Source organism: Mesoplodon mirus (genome assembly GCF_964341445.2).
Source record: "Mesoplodon mirus genome assembly, chromosome: 3".
NCBI classification, from domain to species: Eukaryota; Metazoa; Chordata; class Mammalia; order Artiodactyla; family Ziphiidae; genus Mesoplodon; species Mesoplodon mirus.
Genome location: NC_138978.1, coordinates 40,496,095 through 40,520,614, shown reverse-complemented (window position 1 = coordinate 40,520,614; position 24,520 = coordinate 40,496,095). Strand labels below are relative to the sequence as shown.

Genomic DNA, 24,520 nt, shown 5'->3' with positions numbered 1-24,520 from the left:
TCTTTTCATGTGCCTTTTGGCCATCTGTATGTCTTCTTTGGAAAAATTGGTATTCAGGTCTTCTGTTCCTTTTTTAATTGGGTTGTTTTTCTGTTTTGATGTTGAGATGTCTGAGCTGTTTATATATGTTGGATATTAACCCTTATCAGTTGTATCATTTGCAAACATTTTCTCCCATTCAGTAGCTTGTCTTTTTATTTTGTTATGGTTTCCTTTGCTGTGCAAAAGTTTTTAAGTTTAATCAGGTCCCATTTGTTTATTTTTGCTTTTGTCTTTTTTGCCTGGGAAGACAAGTCCAAAAAAAATATTGCTATGGGTTATGTCAAAGAGTGTTCTGCCTATGTTTTCTCCTAGGAGTTATATGGTTTCTGGTCTTACATTTAGGTCTTTAATCCATTCTGAGTTTATTTTTGTATATGGTATAAGAAAATGTTCTAATTTCATTCTTTTACATGTAGCTATCCAGTTTTTCCAGCACCACTTATTGAAGAGACTGTCTTTTCCCTATTGTGAATTCTTGTCTCCTTTATCACAGATTAATTGAACATTGGTGTCTGGGTTTACCTCTGGGCTCTCTATTCTGTTCCATTGTTCTATGTGTCTGTTTTTGTGCCAGTACCATACTGTTTTGATTACCATAGTTTTGTAATATAGTCCCTGAAGACAGGGAGTGTGATACCTCCAGTTTTGTTCTTTTTTCTCAAGATTGCTTTGGCAATTCAGGGTCTTCTGTGGCTCCATATAAATTTTAGGATGATTTGTTCTAGTTCTGTGAAAAATGTCATGGGTATTTTGATAGAGATTTCATTAAATCTGTAGAGTGTTTTGGGTAGTATTGACATTTTAACAATATTAATTTTCCTAATCCAAGAGCAAGGAATATCTTTCCATTTCTTTGTTATTATCTTCAGTTTTCTTCATAAATGTTTTATAGTTTTCAGAGTATAGGTCTTTCACTTCCTTGGTTAAGTTTGTCCCTAGGTATTTTATTCTTTTTGATGTGATTTTGAATGGGATTATCTCCTTGCTTTCTCTTTGTGATAGTTCATTATTAGCATATAGAAATGCAACAGATTTCTACATATTAATCTTGTGTCCTGTGACTTTACTGAATTCATTTATTAGTTCTAACAGTCTTTAGACGGAGACTTTAGGGTTTTATATATAGTACCATGTCATCTGCAAATAGTGACAGTTTTACTTCTTCCCTTCCAATTTGGATGCCTTTTATTTCTTTTTCTTATCTGATTGCTGTGGCTGGGACTTCCAATACTATGTTAAATAGAAAGGGCAAGAGTGGGCATCCTTACCTTATTCCTGTTTTTAGGGGAAAAGCTTTCAGCTTTCCACCATTGAATATGATGTTAGTGGTGGGTTTGTCATAAATGGCCTTTACTGTGTTGAGATATATTCCTTCTAAACCAACTTTGATGAGAGTTTTTGTCATGAATGAATATCGAATTTTGTCAAATGCCGTTTCTGCATCTGTTGGGATGATCATGTGATTTTTATCCTTCCTTTTGTTAATATGGTGTATCACGTTGATTGATTTGTGGTTATTGAACCATCCTGGAACAAATCCCACTTAATCATGGTATATGATTGTTTTATATAAAACAATTGTTGAACTTGGTTTGCTAATATTTTGTTGATGATTTTGGTGTCTATATTCACCAGAGATATTGGCCTGTAATTTTCTTTTCTTTTGGAGTGTCTGTCTGGTTTTGGTATCAGGCTAATGGTGGCCACGAAGAATGTATTTGGGAGTGTTCCCTCCTCTTCAATTTTTTTGGAATAATTTGAGAAGGATAAGTATTAGCTCTTCTTTATACATTTGGTAAAATTCTGCTGTGAAGATGTCCAGTCCTGGACTTTTGTTTGCTGAGAATTTTTTGATTACTAATTCAACAAGGGCTTGAGTTTATTCTGCTTCTGAGTGGCCATCCATCATCCAGAGCTCCTTCTAGCTTGCTTTCCCTAATGTCCTTCTTTTCCCCTTTACTTTAAATTTTTTACTTCTATGTCTATAAGATGGAGAGGAAACAGTGCTAGACTAAATTCACATTCTCGTCCTGCCACTTACTAACTGTGTGACCCCAAGAAAGTTCTTTAATCTCTGTAAACCTTAGTTTTTTCATTTGTTAGATGAAAATAAAAATAACAGTGCAAGTACTTATTGTGTTAGTTCCTTTCTTTTATTTCTGCCTTGCCTTTTTTCTTCTTTTTTCTCTTCTATATACCTCTTAACCTCTTCCCAACCTATAGTTGTGGGTAGTAGCCATCAGTTTAGTCTCCAGTTTGACTGTCATTTATCACCCCTGATTTACAGGGGACTAAAAGAACTCCATATTTAGAAGAAATCTTAGACGTCATTTAGACCATCCGTATCAGAATTAATGCTATGAGGAGTAATTGTTCTTGTCTTCTTCACTACTGCATTCCCACAGTGCCTGGCACAGAGTAGACAATCAATAATGTAATTTAAATGAATGAATGGGGACTTCCTGGTTGTCCAGTGGTTAAGAATCCACCTTCCGGGCTTCCCTGGTGGCGCAGTGGTTGGGAGTCCGCCTGCCGATGTGGGGGACACGGGTTCGTGCCGCGGTCCGGGAGGATCCCACATGCCGCAGAGCGGCTGAGCCCGTGGGCCATGGCTGCTGGGCCTGCGCGTCCGGAGCCTGTCCTTCGCAGCGGGAGAGGCCGCGGTGGTGAGAGGCCCGCATACCGCAAAAAAAAAAAAAAAAAAAAGAAAGAAAGAAAAGAATCCACCTTCCAATGCAGGAGCCATGGGTTTGATCCCTGGTCAGGGAACTAAGATTCCACATTGCCACGGGGCAACTAAGCCCACATGCCACAATGAAGAGCCCGCGCGCCACAATGAAGACCCACTGCAGCCAAAATATTAAAAAAAAAAAAAAGAATGAATGAATGAATGAAAAATTGAGCTTTATCATATGATTCAAAATCTCCTTTACTAATCTAAACTTACTATATCCCCTTCAAATACTAGACAGTGAGATTAATGCTAGGGATTATACTGTACTCATCACTATATTTTTAACACTAAGTATTGGATCTTGCATGCAAATGAATGATTGGACTTAATAAAATAGGTGGTCACATTTTCTGTAGTATCTCAATGACAGGGAACTTTTAATCTTTCAAGGTAATCAAATAAAAAATAACCACCTATTTCGTTCATTCAGTCTGACATTTCAAACGGTGATGTAGTGATCCATTAGTGTCTGAGTGAAATATGAGGTTTATCCATGATCTTCTTACAACTTCAAGACTCCTAGTCATCTTCTGGTACCCCAGAGCTGATCATAAGAAAGTCCACAGGGATCCCACATGCCATGGAGCAGCTTAGCCCACAAGCCACAACTACTGATCCCATACGCCACAACTGTTGAGCCCTCACACCACAACTACTGAAGCCCAAGCACTCTAGGGCCCACGTGCCACAACTACTGAGCCCACGTGCTGCAACTACTGAAGCCTGTGCACCTAGAGCCCACGCTCCGCGACGAGAGAAGCCACCGCAGTGAGAAGCCCGTGCACCGTAACGAAGAGTAGCCCCCGCTACAGGGTCAAGAGATGCCCCTAGACTAGCATTAAGATGATTATTAAAAATTTAGGGGCTTCCCTGGTGGCACAGTGGTTAAGAATCCTCCTGCCAGTGCAGGGGACATGGGTTCGATCCCTGGCCCGGGAAGATCCCACGTGCCGCAGAGCAACTAAGCCCATGGGCCACAACTACTGAGCCTGCATACCACAACTACTGAAGCCCACGTACCTAGAGCCCGTGCTCTGCAACTAAAGAAGCCACTGCAATGAGAAGCCCATGCACCACAACGAAGAGTAGCCCCCGCTCGCCACAACTAGAGAAAGCCCACACACAGCAACAAAGACCCCATGCAGCCAAAATTTTAAAAATAAAAAATAAATTTTTTTAAAATTTAGAGAATGTTAAATAATGATTTAATGCAGAAGACATATCTGACTTCTAAGGGCTTAGTCTCCAACTTGGGTTCTTAGACCAGAAAGATGAAAGATTGTAGGAAGAATGGAGCTAAAATAGCACTTATGAAACTTCATTGGTTTTATTTGCTAGATGTCTCCCTAGAGTAGACTGTGCACTCCTTAAAGGCTAGGACTGGCCAAGTGCCAGACACAAAGTATATATTTTGTGAGTGTGTGGATGATTAAGCAAGCCACCCTGATAAGATGATTAATTAAGCAAGCCACCTTGCAGTTCTTATTCTTTGTTGTGTCTCACCAAGCCTCAGCTGCTATGATTCAGTTGTTGTGATGAGGAATACTTTGCTCCAATCAATAATAACAACACCACCGATAATAATGGCTAACATTTCCATGGTGCTTACTATATGCCAGGCCCTCTACTAAGTGTTTTTATATGCATTAAAACTAATTTAAGGGAATTCCCTGGTGGTCCAGTGGTTAGGACTCCACCCTCTCACTGCTGAGGGCACGAGTTCAATCCCTGGTTGGGGAACTAAGTTTCCACAAGCTGTGCAGTGTGGCCAAAACAAAAAAGAGAAATAACTAATTTAATACTTATAACAACTCTATGAGGTAGTTATTAGTTTTGTTCCCCATTTTACAGATGAAGAAACTGAGGCGCAGAAGCATAAATAATTTGCCCAGGGTCCCATAGCTAGCAAGTAGCAAGGCTGGAATACAATTTAGGCTTCCTGATTCCAGAGTCTGTCCCTTAACCACCCTTAACTACAATACTATACATCCCTCCAGTTGTGCTTTTTTGCCTGCCCAACATGCTTTCCCTTACCTTGTCTTCTGGTAATGCCATCCTTCATTCTTGTGAGGAAATCATTCCATGTGGTTCAGAGAGGGTTGACCACTTCCCTTCTTACCACACATGAGGGTATGTGAGAGGCCCGGCTGGTTGAATACCCCACCTCCTGACTAGGATGACTGATTCAGGATTCAATCAAATGCATGTGCTTTTGACTGGTAGTGTTAATCATAAGGGTTCCACAAGTCTAAAGCAGCCAATGGGTATTTATTCCACAGTTAACAAATATTTTTTTAATGCCAAGCATTATAGGCACGTAAAATACATTAATGAATAAAGTAAAGGTCCCTTCTCTTGTGGTGGCTTACACTGTAACAGAGGGAGACAATTATTTATGCATAATAAGTAAATTGCATAGTGTGTTAGAAAGTAAGTGCTATAGAAAAAAGGAACAGTAGAATAGGGTTTGAAGGAATTTGGAGTGCTGGGATAGCAGTGGGGAGATGGAACATTTTCAGTATTTAATGGGGTGATCTGGTAGACCTCATTGAGAAGGTAACATTTGAGGAGACTTAAAGAAGGGAAGGATATTAGCCAAGCAGATATTTGGAGGGAACGGCTAAAACAAAGGCTTTATGGTAGGACCGTGCCTAATGTTTGAAGAGCATCAAGGACTGCAGCAGAGTAGTAAAAAAAGAAGTCGGAGAAGTAGGTGGGATCCAGATCACAGAGAGCCTGTGTAGACCATTATAGGAATCTCAGCTTTGAATGAAATGGGAAACCATTGGAAGTTTCTGAGTAGAGGAGTGTCAAGGTCAGACAGATTTTTAAAGGACCTCTCTGACTGCTGTACGGAGAATAGATTTGAAGAAGGAGTGGAAAGGTAGAACAGGTAGACCTGTTAGAAGGCTAGTGAAATAATCCAGGCTTGGACCAGAGTAGAAATAGTGGAAATGTTGAGAAATGGTCAAGTTTTAGAAACATTTTATAAGTAGAACAAGTATGATTTCCTGATGGATTGGATGTAGGATGTGGAAATCAAGGATGACTGCAAGGTTTTTGGCCTGAGCAATTGGAAGGATGAAGTTTGCCATCAATTGCGATGGGAAGGCTACAGGGGAAACAAATTTTGGATTTGTTAAGTCTGAGATGTTTATTAAGACCTCCAGGTGTTTATGTGGACCTCCAAGTAGGGAGTTGGATGTACGAATCTGGAGTTTGGGAAAGAAGTCTTTATCTGAGATATAAATTTGAAAGTCATTGGCATATAGATGTTATTTAAAGCAAAGGCACTAATTGAAATAACCAAGGGAGTAAGTCTAACTAGAGAAAAGGACCATGGACTGAGCCCTGGAACATTCTAACATTAAGAATTGGGGGGCTTCCCTGGTGGCGCAGTGGTTGAGAGTCCGCCTGCCGATGCAGGGGACACGGGTTCGTGTCCCGGTCTGGGAAGATCCCACATGCCGTGGAGCGGCTGGGCCCGTGAGCCATGGCCGCTGAGCCTGCGCGTCCGGAGGCTGTGCTCCACAACGGGAGAGGACACAACAGTGAGAGGCCCACGTACCGCAAAAAAAAAAAAATAGAATTGGGGACAAGAGGAGGAGTCAGCAAAGAATATTAAAGGGGGGTGGCTCAATAAGATAAAAGGAAAACCAAGACAGTGTGGGGTCCTGGAAGCCCATGAAGAAAGCATATCAAGGATGAGGAAGCTGTTAATTGTGTCAAATGTGAGATAAGGGCTGAGAAATGCCTATTTAATTTAGCAATGTGGAGATCATTGATGACTTAGATGAAGTCATTTTTTTCACTGGAGAGGTGGGGGCCCCTGATTGGAATGGATTCAGAAAGCGTGGAAGGAAAAGAATTGGATACTATAAACAACTCTAGTCTTGCTCCAAAGGGAGCAAAGAAATGGGATGGTGGATAGCAGGGAAAGTAGAGTCAATAGGAGGTGCTTTTGTTTTTAAAGATGGGGAAAATTACATCAGGTTTTTATGTTGGTGAGAATGATCCATTTTTGCCATCATGAAAGCAGAGTCAAGACAGATTTTTTTCATGACATCATCTGAATCACTGCATCCACCCATACCTATAGTTGGAGTCACCCACTTGAACTTCCTGGTTAAATGAGTGAAGACATTCCCTTTTTTGTTTAAGCAGTTTGAGTTGAATGTCTGTCACTTTCAACGAAAGGAGTCCTAAACTGCTTTTTCTTCCTGTCTTCAAGATGGTCTTCATAATATTTTTTTTTTCCTTTTTTTTTTTTTTTGCAGTATGCTGGCCTCTCACTGTTGTGGCCTCTCCCGTTGCGGAGCACAGGCTCCGGATGCGCAGGCCCAGCGGCCATGGCTCACGGGCCCAGCCGCTCCGCGGCATATGGGATCCTCCCAGACCGGGGCACGAACCCGTATCCCCTGCATCGGCAGGCGGACTCTCAACCACTGCGCCACCAGGGAGGCCCTCATAATATTTTTAAAGTTAATTTTTCCTGGGTTTCTATTATTATTTATACTATTTATTTGCTGCTTATTACTTACATTGATATACATGCACATCTTCTTGTAAATAAAAAATGTTTTGCAGTTTTACAAATTGAAAATGAGATTATTATAGAGAAACTTGAAAAAATCAGCTGCTATCCTCTGTTTAGTTAAAACATAGTATTTTACCATGGTTTTATTTTGTATCGCTCAGTGTTTTATTTCAAAGCAAACATCCATTTAACCACTACCAGAACAAGAAATAGAATATTGTCAGCACCCTGTCTCACTCATGCTGCCTCTCAGTCACTATCTCCACCCTCCACACCAATATAACTACTACCCTGGATTTAATGGTAATCAGTTTCTTGATTTTCTTTGTTTTCCCACTTAAGCATATAACCCTAAATACTACAGTTTAAATTTGCATGTTTTTTTAAACTTTATATAAGTGTACTCATGCAGTATACTTTTTGTCTAACTTACTTTACTCAGCATTACATTTATGAGATTCATTCATATTGTTAAATATAGTAATACTGTAGTATAATCCACAGATATCATGATATAGCATATTTTCAAGTCTCCAAAAATTTCTCTCAGGTGGCTTTTTGTCAATTTCCCCACCTGCCAAGAGGCAACCAGCATTTTAATATTTTTCACCTTAGATTAGTTTCCCTGTTCTAGAACATCATATAAATGGGATTATGTAACATGTGTCAATGTTGAGCATTATATTTGTGAGATTTGTTATATTATTGTGCGTATCGGTAGTTCATTCCTTTTTAATGCCAAGTGGTATTTGATTGTATGAATATGCCACAATTTATCCATTATTCTTTGAATAATATTTGAGTTTTTTCAAATTTTTTACTGTTGTGACTGTAGCTACTATGAACATTTTAATACAAGGGCATGTGAACGTTTTTTTAAATTTCTCTTGGCTAAGTACCTAGGAGTGCAATTGTTGGGTCAAAGTATACAGAGATGTAAGTAATTATTATTTTGGAATTCATCAGTTTATTTATGGTTATTCCCACTAGCATTATATCAAAGTTGCTCACTTCTTGGCTGACATTTTGTGATGTCAGTCTTTCTAATTTTAGCCATTCTAGTGAGTGTGTTTTGGTATCTCATTATGGGTTTAATTTACATTTCTCTAATGACCAGTGATGTTGAGCACTTTTTTGTGTGTTCATTAGTCATTTCTATGTCTTCCTTCGTGAAGTAGCTGTTCAAATCTTCTGCCCATTTTAAAAAATTTTATTTATTTGGCTGCACTGGGTCTCAGTTGCCACTTGCGGGATCTTTGTTGCGGCCTGCGGGATCTAGTTCCCTGACCAGGGATTGAACCCAGGCCACCTGCATTGACAGCGCGGAGTCTTAACTGCTGGACCATCAGGGAAGTCCCTCCTTTGCCCATTGTAAAAGTTGGGTTGTGTGGGGTTTTTTTGTGTGTGTGTGTGTGTGGTACGCGGGCCTCTCACTGCCGTGGCCTCTCCCGTTGGCGGAGCACAGGCTCCAGAAGCGCAGGCTCAGCGGCCACGGCCCACAGGCCCAGCCGCCCCGCAGCATGCGGGATCCCCCCGGACCAGGGCACGAACCCGTGTGCCCTGCATCGGCAGGCGTACTTGCAACCACTGCGCCACCACGGAAGCCCTGTGGGTTTTTTTTAAACTGTGTTTTAGGAGTTCTCTATAGATTCTGGATACAAGCCCTTTAGCAGATGTGTTTGTCAGATATTTTCTCCTTGTCTGTGTCTTGCCTGTCCATTTTCTTAGTGCTGTTGTAGAGCAGAAAATTTGACAAAGTCTGATTTATCAGTGGTTTTCATGATTATTACTTTCTCAATAATGTTTTTATAGTTTTTCTGACAGCTTTATCTATATCTTTAGTTAGATTTATTTCTAAATATTTGAAATTTTTATGCTGTTGTAAATGGTATTTTACAATTGCACTTTCTAATTGCTGCTTTATCAAAATACAACTGATTTTTGTGTATTAAATTGCTATCCAGTAACCTTAAACTCATTAATTAATTTTTTGTAGGTTCTTTTGGATTTTCTACCTCCACAGTCATATCCTCTACAAATAATGGGAGCTTTTTGTTTTTGTTTTTCTTTCTAATCATTATACTTTTATTTTCCCTGCCTTTCTGCACTGGTTTGGACCTCCAGCACAAAATCAAATAAAAATGGTGCTAGTAGTATCCCTTTCTTGTTCAATTATCTTTTAAAAATAACCATCACCACCAACAACAAACTTTCAGCATTTAGTTTGATATTTAATGCAAGTTTTTATTGATACCCTTTATCAGATTAAGGAAGTTCCCATGTCTTCCTATTTGCTTACAGTTTTTATCATGATTACAGATTGAATTTTATCATTAGTTATTCTAAACCAAGGGGTTTTATCTGGACATTTAGTTTTCTGTGTTGCAGAATTTACTTAACTAATTTTTAAGTTGTCCTCATAAAATCTTTATTTAAACTATTCCTCCAGGTGTTGATACATGTGGATACTTAGAGTGGACTGAAGCCTCTAACTTCTGTGGTTGAGATTTTGGTGTCTGGGGTTTTGCTCCTTCTAGGATGTTGCTCCAGCTCAGCTTATTTTTAACCAGATGTACTCCGTGTTACACTTTACTTATGCCTTAGTGTAATCCAGTGAAGTAAATAGATTAGTATCATTTAATAGGACAGTATGATGGAAGGCGTAGCTCTCTGATTAGGGCTTGCCTAAGATAACCCAGCTAGTGAGTGGCAGGACCCAGACTTAAATACATAACTTTTGATTTAAAGCGTAATATACTTTCCATCATACCACAGCCACCTCTACTTGTGCCTAAGTGTTGGTTAGTTTGGAGAAAAGAGACTAGTTTAGAGACTATTGGAGGTAGTAATCTAGATAAGCAGTAATGCAGGCCTGAACCAATAAGGTGGTTGTAAGGATTAAAACAGGAAATGCCATGCAACTTGTATATTTGCCATTCCCTTTACTATTTTTCTATAACTTTTTCTCATTTCTATCATAGGAGTTTTTTACCATGTATTATAATTATCTATTTATATGTCTCTCTTTTTTTTACATTATAATATACTCAAGGACTGTGTCTAATTTTGCATCTTTATTGCTCAACTTGAGCACATTGTTCGGAAGATGTTATTTGATTGTCTATTTGCTTGACAGAGTGAATGAATAGATAGATTATAGAACCATTTTTAGAGAACTTTGTAAACTTTGTATGTAGGAGGCAAGGAAGAGAACAAGTTGTAGAACATTCGACCAGAGTTCAACACTGAATAACCAGGATGTTTTCTTTAATAGGGTCTGGGAAATCAGAGGAGTATAATTCTGGGGGGAGAGATGATGAGTTCAGTTTGGAACATGTTAACTTTAAGTGACTTCCTTAGGACATGTTCAGCAGGCAGTTGCAAATGTAGATCTGGAGCCTAGAAGATTTTTAGAGATAATCCTTTTGGGTGTTCCAGCAAAAAGTAACCATTGAAATTACTTGACACTATCCTAGTTCTCACCATCGCTTCTCTTCTATAAGTAACTTTAACAGCCTCCTCTCTGCTTCGGTTCCAGCCTCTCTTTCAATTCATCCTCCACATTCCTACCAGAATGATCTTCCTAAAACATAAATCTGATCATGATATTGTCTTATTAAAATAATCTTTTAGGGCTTCCCTGGTGGCACAGTGGTTAAGAATCCGCCTGCCAATGCAGGGGACACGGGTTCGAGCCCTGGTCCGAAAGGATCCCACATGCCGTGGAGCAACTAAGCCCATGCACCACAACTACTGACCCTACGCTCTAGAACCTGCAGGCCACAACTACTGAGCCGGCGTGCCTAGAGCCCGTGCTCTGCAACAAGAGAAGCCACCGCGATGAGAAGCCCGTGCACTGCAACGAAGAGTAACCCCTGCTTCCTGCAGCTAGAGAAAGCCCGTGCACAGCAACAAACACCCAACGCAGCCAGAAATAAATTTATTTAAAAATATAATAAAAATAATCTTTTAATGGCTCTTCCTTGTTTTTAGAAAAGAATCAACACTCTTTACCTGTTTCCTTTATAGTCTCATCCCTCCTTACCTCTTCAGACACGTCTCTCCATCCTCTTCTTTACACTGTATCCTGCAGCCATACAAAACTGCTCAAAGTCCCATGTAGAGGCCACCATTATAGTAGAATAGGTGGTGGAGGTGGTGGTGATACTACTACTAATAGCAGTATTTTTTCAACAAATGTCAGGATTGTGCCAGTCATTATTTTAAGGATTTATATATAATAATAAAATAGCTAACACTTAATATAGCACATACCATGTAGCAGCAGCTTTCTAAGAGCTTAACACTTTGCCACATCAGCCAGGGAAGGGTGTCTTTTTAGGTTCAGTTAAACATTCAGACTCAAGACTGTAATAGGCAAAAAAAAAAAAAAAAAAAAGAAAAGAAAAAAGACTGTAATAGGCTACACTTGACATTAATCTACTCAGAAGTATATAGGACATTTCAAAACTTACCTGTAAAGCTACATGAGTCAAAATAGTGTGGTATTGGCATAAAGACAAACATGCAGACCAATGGAATAGAGTATAGATCCCAGAAATAAACCTTCACATGTATGATCAAATGATTTTTGACAGGGGTGCCAAGACCATTCAATGGGGAAAGGACAGTCTTTTCAACAATTGGTGCTGGGAAAAATGGATGTCCACATGCAAAAGAAGGAAATTGAGCTCTTGCCTAATACCATATACAAAATTTGACTCAAAATGGATCAAAGGACCTAAATGTAAGACCTAAAACAGTAAAACTCTTAGAAGAAGTCATACGACAAAAGCTTCATGGCATTGTATATGGCAGTGATTTCTTGGATGTGACACCAAAGGCACAGGTAATAAAAGAAATTGGATTTCGTAAAAATTAAAAATTTTGTACATCAAAAGACACTATCCACAAAGTAAAAAGGCAATGCACAGAATGGGAGAAAATATTTGCAAATCATATATCTGATAAGGAATTAATACCCAGAATATATAAAGAACTCCTAAAACTCAACAACAAAAGACCAAACAACTTGATTAAAAAATGTGCTAAGGACTTGATAGACATTTCTCCAAAGAAGATATACAAATAGCTAATAAGCATATGAAAAGATGCTCAACATCACTAATCATTAGGGAAATGAATGCAAATCAAAACTCTAATGAGATACCACCTCACACCCAGTAGGATGGCTATTATTAAAAAAAACAAAAAAAAAACAAGTGTTAACAAGGATGTGGAGAAATTGGAACACTCGTATACTGCTGGTAGGAATGTATAATGGTACAGCCACTCTGGAAAATAGTATCGAATTTCATTTAAAAAATTAAAAATAGAATTACCATATGGCCCAGCAATTCCACATCTCGGTATATACCCAAAAGAATTGAAAGTAGGGTCTCCAAGAGATATTTGTTCACCCTTGTTCATAGCAGCATCATTCACAATAGCTAAAATGCATAAGTGGGACTTCCTTGGCTGTCCAGTGGTTAAGACTCTGCGCTTCCATTGCAGGGGGCATGGGTTCGATCCCTGGTCAGGGAACTGACGTCCTGCATAACACAGGGCAAGGCCAAAAAAAAAGCAAAAGCAACCCAAGTATCATTGATGAATAAATGGATAAGCAAAATGTGGTAATACATAAAATGGAATGTTATTCAGCCTTAAAAAGGAAGAAAATTCTACAATATGCTGTAATATGAATGAACCTTGAGGACATTATGCTAAGTGAAATAAGCCAGTCGCCAAAAGACAAATACTGTTTGATTCCATTTATATGAGATACTTAGAGTAGTTAAGATCATAGAGACACAAAACACAATGGCAGTTGCCAGGGGCTTGGGGGAGGGAAGAGTGGAGATTTATTGTATAATAAGTATAGAGTTTCAATTTTACAAGATGTAACAAGTTATAAGGATGGATGGTGGTGATGTCTGCACAGCAATGTAAATGTATTTAATACCATTAAACTGCACACTTAAAAACGGCTAAGATGGTATGTGTCTCTTTTTGAATTATGGTTTTCTCAGGGCATATGCCCAGTAGTGGGATTGCTGGGTCATATGTACCACAATGTTCATTGCAACACTATTTACAATAGCCAGGACATGGAAGCAACCTAAATGTCCATCGACAGATGAATGGATAAAAGAAGATGGGGCACATATATACAATGGAATATTACTCAGCCATAAAAAGAAACGAAATTGAGTTATTTGTAGTGAGGTGGGTGGACCTAGAGTCTGTCATACAGAGTGAAGTAAGTCAGAAAGAGAAAAACAAATACTGTATGTTAATGCATATATATGCATATATATGGAATCTAAAAAGAAAAAAATGGTACTTATGGGGACTTCCCTGGTGGTGCAGTGGTTAAAAATCCACCTGCCAGGGACTTCCCTGGTGACGCAGTGGTTAAGAATCCTCCTGCCAATGGAGGGGACACGGGTTTGACCCCTGGTCCGGGAAGATGCCACATGCTGCGGAGCATCTAAGCCCATGTGCCACAACTACTGAGCCTGTGAGCCACAACTACTGAGCCCACGTGCCATGACTACTGAAGCCCGTGCTCAGCAGCAAGAGAAGCCACCGCAACAAGAAGCCTGCACACCGCATCAAAGACCCAACCTAGCCAAAAATTTAAAAAATAAGATAAATAAATTTTTAAAAAGTCAATAGATTGGTTTAAAAAAAAAAGAATCCACCTGCCAATGCAGGGCACACAGGTTCGAGCCCTGGTCCGGGAAGATCCCACATGCCACGGAGCAACTAAGCCCGTGCGCCACAACTACTGAGCCTGCGCTCTAGAGCCCGTGAGCCACAACTACTGAGCCCACTTGCCACAACTACTGAAGCCCACGCACCTAGAGCCCATGCTTCACAAGAAGAGAAGCCACCACAACAAGAAGCCTGCGCATCACAATGAAGAGTAGCCCCTGCTCTCTGCACCTAGAGAAAACCTGCACAGCAACGAAGACCCAAGGCAGCCAATAAATAAATAAATAAAAAATTTTAAATGGTACTGATGAATCTAGTGTCAGGGCCGGAATAAAGACGTAGACGTAGAGAATAGACTTGAGGACACCGGGTTGGGGGGAGAAGCTGGGGCGAAAGAAAGTAGCGTCAACGTATACACACTATCAAATGTAAAATAGCAAATGGGAAGCAGCAGCATAGCACAGGGAGGTCAGCTCGGTGCTTTGTGATGACCTAAAGGAGTGGGATAGGGAGGGTGTGAAGGAGGCTCAAGAGGGAGGGGATATGGAGATACATGTATGCATGTGGCTGATTCGCTTTGTTGTACAAGAGAAACTAAGCAGTTATACTCCAATAAAGATCTATTTTTTAAAAATGGCTAAGATCCAATGTTATGTGTATTTTAACACAATTTGAAAGAAAATGAAATATATAGGATAGGATCCAAAGCTTGCAAGCAAGACAGCATCAGGCATTCTTCTTCAGTGAGAGCTTGTAGCAGTTTATAGAGCTGTCTGTACAGCAGTTCAGGAACTATTATTTGCCCTCATTCCTCTAGGTGATGCTCAAGTATAAAGAAATGAGATCCACATTGGACACGTCTAGGAGGTGCCCTGACTTAAAAGGCTCATGTCCCCAAGGAGTCAGTATCTCTTATAGCAGTTCCATAGGCATCGTGTTCAGGGTTCCCATAAAGGTTGTGCCAAGTTACAAGAGTCACCACTCCAGGGAGCCCAGAGATTTGGCATACAATTAGGTATTTATAATTCTTCCAGTTCTAACCAATCAGGTGTCATTTTTAACCATAATGTTGCTTAGGAACATAGTTGACATTTTACCTTTTTCAGGTCTTCAGGGAACATAGTTAAAATTTTAATCAAAGGTCAAAGTCTCATGAAGAAAGGGAGTTTTGTTAACCCTTTACCCACACGCATATTAACCCATTTATACCTCACTACAACAAAATAAAGTAGTTAATATTATTATCCCTTTTTACAGATAAGGAAACTGAAGTACAGAGAAGTAATGTAACTTACTCAGGGTCACACAACTATTAATAAAGATGCTAGAACATGAACCCAGGCAGTATGACTCTGGCATGTACACTCTTAATCATTGTGTTAGGCAGAATAATAGCCTTCCAAAGATGACCACCTCTCAGTCACCAGTGGTAAAGAGGAATTAAGATTACAGAGGGGGTTAAATTTACTCATCAGCTGACCTTGAGATGGGAAGATTATCCTGGATTATCCAGGTAGTCCCAGTGCAATCACAGTGGTCCTCATAAGTGAAAGAGGGAAGCAGGAGATACAGCGTCATATTGACACAGTGGAGGTACAGCCATTACTAATGCTAAAGATGGAGAAAGAGGCCACGAGCCAAGGAAAAGCTGGAAAAGGCAAGAAAATGGATTTTCCCCTAGAGCCTCCAGAAGGGATGCAGCCTTGCAGACACTTTTTTTTGGCCTCACCAAGTGGCACGTGGGATCTTAGTTTCCCAGCCAGTGATCGAACCCATGACCCCTACAGTGGAAGCACAGAATCTTAACCACTGGACCACCAGGGAAGTCCTGCAGACACTTTGATTTTAACCTAGCGAGACCTGTTTTGGACTTCTGACTTCCAGAACTGTAAGATAATAAATCTGTGTTGTCTTAAGCCACCAAGTTTATGGTAATTTGTTACAGCAGCAATAGGAAACTAATACAATCACTATATTACTGCATCTCACATACTATACTTCTTGCTGCCAGGCCATCCCACATTGCTGGTTTGCTTCTGCATATGACATTCTGCCTCCCTTGCCCACTTCTGGAAGCCCTTTTCTGGCCCCCTCTTCAGTCTAGATTGGTTGTTTCACCCCTGTGTTTCCATCTCACTCTATAGCACTTCTCATATTGCATGTCAGGTAATGTAGATCTTAGCTACCTGTCCACCACCTTTTCACCTTTCCAGATTTAACTCAAATGTCACTACTGCCTGGAAGTCTTTCCTGAACCCCAGTCCCTCAGCCTGGACTAGTTGTTCCTGCTCTGTTTTCCTTTAATACCACTTAGTGATCTTTGTCATAACATTTACTTTCTCAATTATAAATGTTTACTTGTCTGCTCTCCCACTAGACACTGTACCTTTTTATCTTAGTATCCTTGGTACCCAGCCTAGTACCTGCACATTTAAGAGCTTAAATAAAGTTTGATGAATGAATCAATGAATCAGTTATTCTATCACTTAGAATTGCCGTTGGAATATTATATTCACCCTGAGGTTGAAAATTTTTTTCTTCATCAGAGTATGAAAAATAAGAAAAATAGCTCACTGTGGCTGCCATCACAAATATGATAATAACCCTGCTGATCTGAGGTTTATCCCTTTCAGCATTCATTGCCTCAAATGATCATTAAATTTTAGCACTATTTCCCTAGATAACAACCTGATTGTTTTTCTTTTTCCCTTCAGTTTTGCATGAGAAAAAATCAAATATTTTACCTGGCATAATGTTTTGGTGTAGAATGGGATTCCACTGTACAGTCTTAGACCTTTGAGCCAGAGAAACTTCTTTGGCTCTTAGTCTTTGTGGACCATCTAGATTTTTCTCTTTTAGCTACCTCTCAGTTAAGAGTATTTCTATTCATCTTCCAGGAGTCTGCACTTCCATGCCTACAAAAACATTCTACAGCCCTCTTCTTCACTGTATTCTTGGTTTTGAGAATCCTGACATGAACCACAGAGGAACTCTTGAATATAGACCTGGGTTATATGGGAGAAAATTTCATCTAGCTTTTTTGTTTCTCCTACAGGCTTCTCAGTAAGCAAGTTTGCTGACTCACAGAAGGAAGCTTTTCTTTTCCTTGATGTCTATACCTTCTGAGTTCTAATGTGCTATAATTCTGAGACTAAGCCAGAATACATTGGACTTTAGCTCAGATCATGACTTTTATAAACAAATTTAAACTCAGTTTAAAGAAGAGAAAAATAAATTACATCACACAGAGCATAAGAACCCATAAATGCACAATTCACAATTTAGATATTCCAAAGGTGATTCAGGGAATCTTTCTAAAGAAGTATACACGAGGAGGAACATTCTGGTTAGCAGTTTTGTTCTCTGCCTTTGGGGTTGGAGCAGCAAAGGAGTTAAAAGTCATATGAGAACAGTGGGGATGGGACTTCCCTGGTGGCGCATTGGTTAAGAATCCGCCTGCCAATGCAGGAGACACGGGTTGGAGCCCTGGTCCAGGAAGATCCCACATGCGCGGGGCAACTAAGCCTGTGCACCACAACTACTGAGCCTGCACTCTAGAGCCCGCGAGCCACAACTACTGAGCCTGTGTGCCACAACTACTGAAGCCCGGGTGCCTAGAGCCCGTGCTCTGCAACAAGAGAAGCCACTGCAATGAGAAGCCCATTCACCGCAACGAAGAGTAGCTCCTGCTCACTGCAACTAGAGAAAGGCCGCGTGCAGCAACAAAGACCCAACGCAGCCAAAAATAAATATAATAAATAAATAAATTTAAAAAAATTAAAAAATGAAAGAACAGCGGGCGCAAGGAAATGCTGGCCAACTGATGGGATTGTACAGTAAGAATGTAATTTTGATTCAGAAGAGTTGCTGACACTAGAGATTTTTCCAATGGAGAACTGCTCCTTGGATCCAGTGGATGATGTGAATGCATTTAGAACACTGAGTGAAGACCTAATGAGAATGTCTTCTATTTGATTGGTGTTTGTAATGGAATCAGGTTACTGTAGAATGTGGAAAAATGCTTTTCTCCGGTTTCTAAACAAAATGAAAAGCATTGTCCTAATTGAATTTGTTTTGACATTCTTGCTGCCCCACACAGGTCAAGTCGGAAGATGGAACAAAAGAATAAAGCTAGAGGGTAATATGAGGCCTTGACCAAAATATCGTAAATGTTAGGAATGGTGTTCTTACTAGCACATGAAACCTTTAAATAAAGAATGTTGTGTGGGATATGCATTCATCTCCATATTAAAAAGGCCATGTTGGAAATAAAATGTCATGGAGTTTAATAAAAATGAGGATTAAGATTGCCTGAAAATTAGTCTTTTGATTACTGTAAGAATTTGATTACAGTTCAAATGATATTTATGCATAGGCATTTTCTTTAAATCATTTGAGGTTAAGGCTCAGCTCAAAATGAGGGGGTCTTTAGATATTGGAATAAAGGAGTTAACTGCAGTTATAGTCGGAATACTAACATAATAACATTTTTTGAGTATTTATGGTATGCCAGACACTATTCTAAGTGCTATATATTACCTCATTTTAGTATAATTTCAGTATATTCTGATGACTTGATTCAGTGTATACAGTCTCAAAGAAGTAGCCAGAAGTTTTTCCTCTTGGAAAAGGATATCTGGGTAATTTTTAATGCTTTAATATAAATCTGAATACTCTTTTGAAGACTCTCAAAAATAAACAGTTCATCACTCAATATTGTGGTTGATCAAAAACACCTATGGGTATCCTTTTCTTTTTGTGTTTTGTTTTTTTAAAAAATATATTTATTTATTTGGCTGTGCCGGGTCTCCATTTGCGGCACGCGGGATCTTTGTTGCGGCATGCAAGATCTTTTAGTTGTGGCATGCAGGATCCAGTTCCCTGACCAGGGATCAAACCCGGGCCCCCTGCATTGGAGTGTGGAGTCTTAACAGCTGGAGCACCAGGGAAATCCCTCCTTTTCCTTCTGAAAAACAATTTATTGTTTCATTTTTATTTTCCCCCATTGATGTAGACTACTAAATGGAGTAAGGTAATTTCTGAAATCATTTTACAATTGAATATTGCCCTTTTCTCTGTTCAAATCAATAACCCACGTGGTAATTATTAGCCTATAACATCCCTTTTGGCAACATGTGTACCTTGTATATGTACACATTGTTTCTGCGGATAACTGCTTAAAGGGTGTAGTATTTTTTCCCAGTCTGTGAACTGAGGAGCGCATCTGATCTGCAGTTCTGAATAGATTGATTGTCCATCAATATACAAGACAACTTGTTCTATAAGTCTTCTGCTCCACAGAGTGGTTGGGGTAGGGGGAATGAATTTATCATGAATTTATCATTTTTAAAGTGATTATGTTTTAGGCATATTAGATTTGTAAATGAATCTTCCAGACAAATCACTCCCATTTTTTCTAAATAAAATGTTTCTAAAATAACAAAAGAAAAATAATTTAATCTTTTAAAATATACACCTAATCAATCCCCTTAATAGAGATCCAAGTAAAAGAGTACTGGAAAACTAGGTAATGCACGGGTATCTCTAAGTGAATACCTGGTCTTGGGAAACCTCATTGTTCTTTAACTGTGTTGCTGGGACAGATGGAGAGCGGAGACCATTGCCTGCTGAAGCTGATGCTGAGAAGGGCCTGTGGCTGCTCTTCAGAGGTTAATACAAGGAAAACCTCTTGATTTGCCAGAGGAGTCTGGGAGGGGAGCAGATGGCCACAAGAAGGGCCCTCCAGCTTACTCAGCTGCTCTGAGAAGCTTAGGGTGACCTCTCTAATACAAACAAACCAAATAGCTCTCAGGGTAATAGGGCAGCATCATTTGTATTCCCGAATAACAATACTGCTCCTCACTTTGCAATCTCTTGCACCGTCACCCAGTCTGTGGGCGCCATCTGCTTCTTGTGAACTTATATAGGTGCTGGCTCTGGCCAGTTGGGATCACTATTGAATGATAGCAAACACATTTCTCTGGGAAATGTGTTCTTTACAAATTACTTTCACATGAATCTGGTAGGCATATAAGTATTATAATGTCTATTTGCATAATTAAGAAACTGAGGCAAAGAGGAATTGAGGGGTATTGGAATTAGAACTCAAGCACCCTGATTCTTTAGCTCTGTATAGAATAGTGTGAGTCCACAGAGCCATTCCAGTGCTCTTGTTTAGGCAGTAGTTACCCAGCTTTTGAGTAAGGTTTTCTAGAAGGGAAATTAGTTATTTTGAGGATGTCACTTGCACTGTTTTAAGCCTTTGTGTGACTACCATTTTGCTAGGTGACAGAAAGGAAAATGAGTGGCTGCTAGTATGCTGCTTTGGCCTTCTAGGAGACAAGAATTAAGTGAGAAAGTCTAATTTATACTATATAGTTTCATCAAAACCAAATTTATTCAAGAGGAAAGCGTTCTCATTCAAAGGAGTTACCTAGTTTGTATATCTGTGTGTGTATACACTTAAACTGACTATAAGAAAAATCATTCTTTTTGTAAACCACAGCTCTCCTTTTCCCTGCCATTGGCTGAAACTACATTCATTTTCATGCATTAGCACCTGCTCAAGGGTCTGGTGAATCAAAAGAGCAATGAGCAAAGTGGTTTTAATTGCCCAAGCTTTACTAGAGGCTTTCTTGCACTTGGAAACACAAAAGACTTTGAATGGTGTCAGAGGGCTGTACTGAGAAGTGCTTTCCTTTAGAGCTTTCAGATGATTCACTCACTGTGCTGAGACATTGTCTTGTACAGATAAATTCGTAAACCTATCTTCATTCCAACTGTGAGAGCATCACAGAGCACTTGTCAGTTTCAGTTGCCTTGAACAATTGCCCAGGAAACCAGGCAAACATCAGAGTTTACTGACTTGTCATTAGTGCATCTTTGTAGAACTGTGCTTGCTAATTACTTTTATAAAATTTTGTATACATAATTTAAACTGCATAGTCATATTCCATATATTGTAGTAGTTAAGAGTTCAGGCTCTGCCTGGTACAAATCCCAACTCAACCTTTTACAGAATGTGTGCTCTTAGACAAGTTCCTTTACATCTCTGAGCCTCAGTTTCCTCATCTGAAAAAGGTGACTAATAAATAAACCTATCTTGTAGAGCTGTTGTGAGGGTTTAATTAGTTAATACATGGAAAGTATCAATACTTAGAACACTCTCTGGCACATAGTAAATATCCAGTAATTGTTAATTAATAAATTGCTCATATTTTATATTTTAAAAAAGGGTTCGAAAATTGGTGGAAGCATAACAGCTGTCCATTTGAGGCATAAATATGAATTATGGAAAATAATCTTATGCTTCACTATTATTAGCTTGTTACTTTGCTCACCATCCCAGCAAAATTGTTTAATTATTGGCTGATTTTTTTAAAATCATAAAATCAAGAATTTTATAAACATGCTTACTTCTCTGTGAATCATGAATGTGGATATATAAATTAAAGATTCAGTTTAGTGTTCATTTATTCATTCATCCATAAACAAATACTTATGAAACCCTTAAAATGTGCCTGAAATGAAAATATAGAGGTGAAAAAGACATAACCTCTGCTTTCAAGGAGTTCACAATCTAAAGGGAAAAGCCAAATATAAAAACTATTAATTAAACTGATGTCAAGTGCTGTAAGAGAGATATGACTGATAAAAATTGAGAACTCAAGAAGAAGCATTTAATTCTCCAGGGAGATCAGGGAAGATTCCCCAGTGTAGGTATCACTTGAGTTGAGAATTAAGGATAAGGAGGTGAGAAGATCACACCTGGTATGGGGACATAGAGGCTAAGAAAACACTGCATAGTCAAGAATCTGCAAGTAGTTTAGTGTGTTTAGTGCTTTGAGAAGTGGCAGGAAGCAAGTCTGAAGAGATATAAAGAGGCCACATCATAAGTTTGAACTTTACCCTATAATCAGTGAGGAACCATTTGAAAGATTTTAAGCAAACATTTTTATAAATGTTTTTTCTATGCCAGACTCTGTGTTAGATACCAAGACTGTGAAATGAATAGGTCACAGTTTAGTAGGAATGACATGATTTTGTTTTAGGAAGATCATTCTGCTGATGTTATGGAAGGTGGGTAGAGGGAATAAGACGTGCGGGCAGGAAGATTAGTTAATCCAAGCAGGAGATTATTATGAACTTGGGCTGAGGCAGTGTTAGCGGAGTTAAAGGAGAGGCACTCGAATGGAGAGATACTTAGGAGGCAGAATCCACAGGATTTAGTGACCCTCTTGGATATGGAGCAGAGGCAGGAGCCAGGATGCATCCCAGAGCCATGGCTCCTGCCTGCTTCTCCAGCCTCATTGTATGCCCCTTTACCCCCCTCCCTGTTGGCTTTCCAGTTGCTGGTCTTCTTTCCGTTCTTTGAACATTCCATATTCCTCTTGGCCTTAGCACCTCTGCATAGCCTTCTTTTCCCCTCTGCATATGTACTTTTTGTTTTCTACCTGGAGTCCTCTTTACCACTACTCTGCATTCCCTATCCTTTCACCTAGTTAATTCTGATTTATTCTATAAAATTCTGCTCAAAATGCTAAACCAGGTCAGGTCTTCCATATTATATACTATTCTATCATTCTGTACTTCTTAACAATTAAAATTAAATAATTTTCTGTGGACTTAGTTGTTTAATATCTGTCTCCCCAGCTACACTATAAATACCATAAAGTCAGGGATCATTTGGCCTTTTCACAGATGTATCCTTGGGACCTAACATAGTAGATCTTAAATAGTTATTAGTTTAATGAATGAATTAACCTTAAGATACTTTTTAAAAGAGAAATTAACATCTTTATGTGTTTTGGCTCTTCAAATTTCTTGTAGTCTCTAAGGGGAAGACGTGCTGTAACTTTTGGGTTACCAGATTGAATACATTTTTGAATACATTTTGCATATTCTCTGCTGTTTGTCCCTGTTAGGATTCCATTTTTCTATCAGTTTGGTAACTTAGTATCATAGTAGCTGACTGTATGTAAACAAAGGATGAAAACAGAACTAGTATGATTTAGCAATGTCCTAATTTTTACAAAAAAAAGTTTAAGGAGCAGTACCAAACATCACTCTGATTTTCCTAAGCCAGGAAAATGAAGTTGGTGTTTGGGAAACACTATAATAGCAATAAAATGTGGTTGTTAGGAGCTTAGACTCTGAAGCCGGAATGCCTGGGTTCAAATCCTAGCTCTGCCACTTACAGGCTGTGTAAACTTAGGCAAATTGAATAATTTCTCTAAGCTTCAGTTTCTTCACAAAAAATGGGGATAATAGTACTAAACACATAACATTGTGGTGAGGATTAAATGATGCAATGTTTGTAAAAGAACACATGGTAAGTGCTCAAAAACTGTTAGTGATTAAAAGTTATTTATTTTCGTTCTTTTTTTTTTTTTTTTTTTTTTTTTTGCGGTACACAGGCCTCTCACTGCCGCGGCCTCTCCCGTTGCGGAGCACAGGCTCCGGACGCACAGGCCCAGTGGCCATGGCTCACGGGCCCAAGCCGCTCCGCAGCATGTGGGATCCTCCCGGACCGGGGCACGAACCCGCGTCCCCTGCATTGGCAGGCGGGCTCTCAACCACTGCACCACCAGGGAAGCCCTATTTTCGTTCTTTTTAAATCAAAAGAAGCAATTTGACTGTATTCAGGAAGTATATTAATTTGAAGGAAACTCTTCACAAGTTTATTTTTCCTAGTCTTTACAGCCTAAAATGTTTCAGAATGTGAATTTATGGTCATTTTAATTTCTGTTATCATGACTATAATCGTGTAAATGATTACAAGCTGCAAATTGCATAACATCTCTGAGCCTATTCTTCATCTGTGAAATTATTATGTCTTTGGTCCTTTATCAGTTGATTCTCGGTAAAATGCTCTCTTGTGAACTAAACTGTAAGCTCCATAGGCACAAATGTTAAAGTTTCTTCATTTAATATGATTCAGTTTATCACTTTGCTGTACACCTGAAACTATCACAACATTGTTAATCAACTATACTCCAATGTAAAAAACCAAAAAACATGATTCAGTTTAGCAACTGAGGCACCAGATAGTTTCATATGGAGGTGATATTTGAGCAAAGCCATGAAGAACATAGGATTTCCTTATTTGGGAAAGAGACATTTTATTTATATTTTCCTCAAGTATAAAACTGGTCCTTGGTACTTTCTGTTTAGTCCAAGGTTGGGTCCAGCCCACGCTCTGGATTCCCCAGCCCTGATGCTGGAAAAGAAATGTTAAGTAAACAATTTCAGTCTTTTCCATTTCCTCTTGTGCCACCATTTAGTTTAGAAGGCAGGAGAATAAGAACTCTTAAGCCATGAGCACTCCTGGATTTTTTTTTTGGGCTGCGTTGGGTCTTTGTTGCTGTGCGTGTGCTTTCTCTAGTTGCGGCAAGTGGGGGCTACTCTTCATTGCAGTGTGTGGGCTTCTTATAGCGGTGGCTTCTCTTGTTGAAGAACATGGGCTCTAGGTATACAGGCTTCACTAGTTG

At 39.3% G+C, this 24,520-nt stretch overlaps 1 protein-coding gene across 2 annotated transcripts in view; it reads left to right on the top strand.

Moving 5' to 3' along the window:
- The window catches only part of ZSWIM5 (zinc finger SWIM-type containing 5), a 251,036-nt gene that overhangs the window by 144,669 nt on the left and 81,847 nt on the right, over nt 1–24,520 (top strand). The gene's annotated exons all lie outside the window — the stretch shown is intronic.